We start from the raw sequence: 3,671 nt of genomic DNA, 5'->3' as shown, positions 1-3,671 counted from the left end.
CAACATAGTTTGTCCATCTCCTCTAAACCTTTAAGTAAAAAAGTGAGAGTAATCATGTTCCCAATGCCCAAATTTTGATTTGTTTTCCTCACAGCTCTGCTTCCCTGTTCACCTGCCCCCTCTCTGCAATTTCCCACTCACCTAACCGGATGCACCATGTCCTTTTCTTGATACTGCCATTCCTCCTCATCAACTAGCAAACTTACTTATCCAACCAGACATCAGGGTTGATGTCATCTAACTGCTGTACAGATCCTGGACTCACCTGGAGAAAACCGGCAGCACTGTGAGGGTCATGTTCTTTGACTTTTCCAGTGCCTAGAACACCATCCAGCCTGCACTGCTCAGGGGGAAGCTAGAAAGAGCACAGGGGCCCCACAGGGGACAGTGCTGTCCCCCTCTCTTCACCCTCTACACCTCTGACTTCTGTTACTACTCTGGTTGCATCTCAAACAATCTCAAGCTGTTGTATGAAAAATACATATATACTTTATTCAGAGAGAACAGCGGCAGAGCACAGCGGCAGAGCACAGCGGCAGAGCGGCAGAGCACAGCAAGTGACTCCTGCTAGTATCCAGCCACCTGCTCGGCCTACCAGTAATCCAGCCTCCGGCCACCTGCTCGGCCTGCCAGTATCCAGCCTCCGGCCACCTGCCCGGCCTGCCAGGCTGAGAGCGCTGAGAGCACAGAGAGCAGTGAGCAGCAGTGAGCAGCAGTGAGGAAGAGAGCAGCAGAGAGCAAAGAACAGAGAGGATTAAGCAGCAGAGAGGATTAAGCAGCAGCCAGCCTAACCAGGCCTTACACCTTCCTTCACCGGCAGCCAGACTTCAGCAGGTAGGAGGATCCTCTAGCCACCTGCCTACTAGCATCTAGCTTCCAGTCACCTGCTCGGCCTACTAGCATCTAGCCTCCGGCCACCTGCCTCACCTATTAGCATCTATCTATATATATATATATATATATATATATATATATATATATATATATATATATATATATATATTTCTTTACTTTTACACTTGTGTGTGTGTGTGTTATTCTGTTTGTAAATGTCACTCTTGTATTTTAGTATGTCACCTTCTTCAGTCACATAAACTACACTCTACTTTGACTCACTGGGGAGCCACGGTTTGACAGCAGTGTTACTCATTCTTAATGACAACATGTTTAAGTGAACTATGTACAACTGGTTTATGTATCATGAATAAAAGAAGTTGAAAAAAACCCCACTGGTGTTGGGTAATGATTTATTCATGTGATGGTGCTCGTATGTTATGGTAAGCGTGATTTTACAACAAGACACTAAGAGCATTTTGGTGAAGCACTGGAAGGAGCCAGTTTTTTTTTTTTTTTTTTGGTTTTGCTACAAATCCCTTTTCTCACAGATGGAGCCAGCAAGAAAGAGGAAGTCCTCACCTGTATGGGAGTTCTTTGAATTGACTATTAAACATGATCATACCATAGAAATATCCATTGTTTATTTTTTCTGCACACATAAGTAAATTATACATTTCAGCTCAGGTCACGGTACTTTGGCATTGAATGTAATGTTATTTTGTCCAGCAGATGGCAGTATTCACTGTTTCAATGAGGCCTCGAGGAGTGAACCTTTTGGTGAAGCAATTGGCTGGAAAGCCTCAGTGATTCATGGGGCTTCATTTGCCCATCACTACAGGTCTGTCTGCCTACACTTTTTCTTAATCTTACAGTTTGTAACCTGCACTATGGCTCATGGTGAATCGGAGTGTGTATCCTGCTGCCTTACCATTTCGAAACTGAAGACCAGCATTGCTTCAATGAAAGCCGAGCTCAGGGAAAAAGATCAGCTCATTTTAGGATTTTCCACCGTCGCCACATCCCAGGCAAAGCGCCTCGCAGTCCTGAGCTCCTCTGGCCACAGCTGTCAGGATTCCACAGGCCTTCCCCTCCGTGCCCATCCTGAAGCAACCAACGACCACACTGTGCCATGGTCAGGCTCCACGATTGCTGACGTTCCTGAGCCTGAGCTTAAGACTAGGTCAGCTGTACCAGAGGATCCGTGGCTTTTCATGGGAGCGAAGCCAAAATCGAGAGCCGGGTCTGCTCCCTGTGAGAGATCCACAGAGACGTCACCAAGCAATGGGATAGCTGAAGTTGTGAGCCCCATGAGCTCTACGCCGCGTCCGCGGGATCGTTGGTCCATAGCTAGTAGAGCTAAACACTGTGCCAAGCCTCCGTCGCCCCTTTCCCCTCACCCGGCTTTACCACTTGCCAACCGCTTCAACATCCTGAGCATGCAGGATTTTCCTCCCTTGGACGAGCGTGCACCACTGCCTTCACCTGCTCCAACAGTCAAATCTTCCTTCTCTCACCGCCGCCAATTGCTGAAGGAGGCTGTGATGAGAAGAAGCTCTGAATCTCCTTTCTATCCAAGCTCTAAAGTGCCCCTTACTGCTGGTAAGATAGGTGCCCCAGCGCAACAACACCACACAGACTTGACCGCCCGTCTGCCAGTGAGTACCACCCGCACCTCGAAGGCCCATCATGCCGCCTTTTCTCCCCCCACAACACAGCCAACTATCCCTCTGCCACTTTTTCCACCATCAACTCTAATCATCGGTGACTCAATAATTAGGTCAGTGCACTTTTTTAATGCCACCACCCGCTGCTTTCCTGGAGCCACTGTCACTGACATTATAGAAAAACTCCAGGATTTACTGCCCTCACTCCCGTCCTCAATTAAAAGAGTCATAGTGCACGTTGGCTCAAACGACACAACCCGCTCTCAGTCCGAGGTAACCAAAGCTGACTTTGATAAATGTTTAGGGCTCCTTAAGTGCTGTGGAAAGTCCATCTTCATCTCAGGTCCCATCCCCACAGTCGGTCGCGGCACCGGCCAATTCAGCAGACTTCTCAGCCTTCACAGCTGGCTCCAGTCAGTCTGTAGAGGACACGCTGTGGGCTTCATCGACAACTTCAATCTTTTTTGGAACAGATGGTCTTATTTTAAAAGAGACGGGCTACATCCGAACAAACTAGGTGCACGAATGCTCGCTGCTAACATACAGCACGCCGTGCACACAGCCCCAAGTGCCTGACTGTCTGTATGCCGGAACAGCCACGCCCCTGTCTCACTTCATGCTCCTGACTCTATTCCACATATCATCCCAGTCAGAACCGAAAAAAGGGTCAAATCAGTTCACCACCCACCCTCCATTGCCCTATCGACAGTAACAGAGATGTTACATCTACGGACCTTCTCCAGGGCCGCTCCGCCACAGACTGCACAACACCACTACATTCTCAAACGACACATCCACAAAGGCTCTCAACGGAACTTTCAGTACAGTCAACACAACAGCAACACAAACATCCGCTCCTTTTGGTCTACTGAGCCCCGCCCCCCCCCCGCCGCACTACCCGTCCTGTCAATCACAACCTACTGTCTTCTCTGCTCAAAGCAACCACATACACACCACTCACCTGTCTGAAACTCTGTCTGCTGAACATTAGATCCCTTAGTAACAAGGCTCTGCTGATCGCTGACTTTATTGCTGACCATAAACTGGACATTTTATGCCTCACTGAGACTTGGCAACAGCCAAACGACTTTTCCCAGCTAAATGAGGCTGTTCCACCGGGCTTCTCCTTTATCAGTAAACCCCGTGCCACAGTTAGGGGGGGAGGTCTCG

Source organism: Symphodus melops (genome assembly GCF_947650265.1).
Source record: "Symphodus melops genome assembly, chromosome: 10".
NCBI lineage: Eukaryota > Metazoa > Chordata > Actinopteri > Labriformes > Labridae > Symphodus > Symphodus melops.
This window is presented reverse-complemented; position numbering follows the sequence as displayed.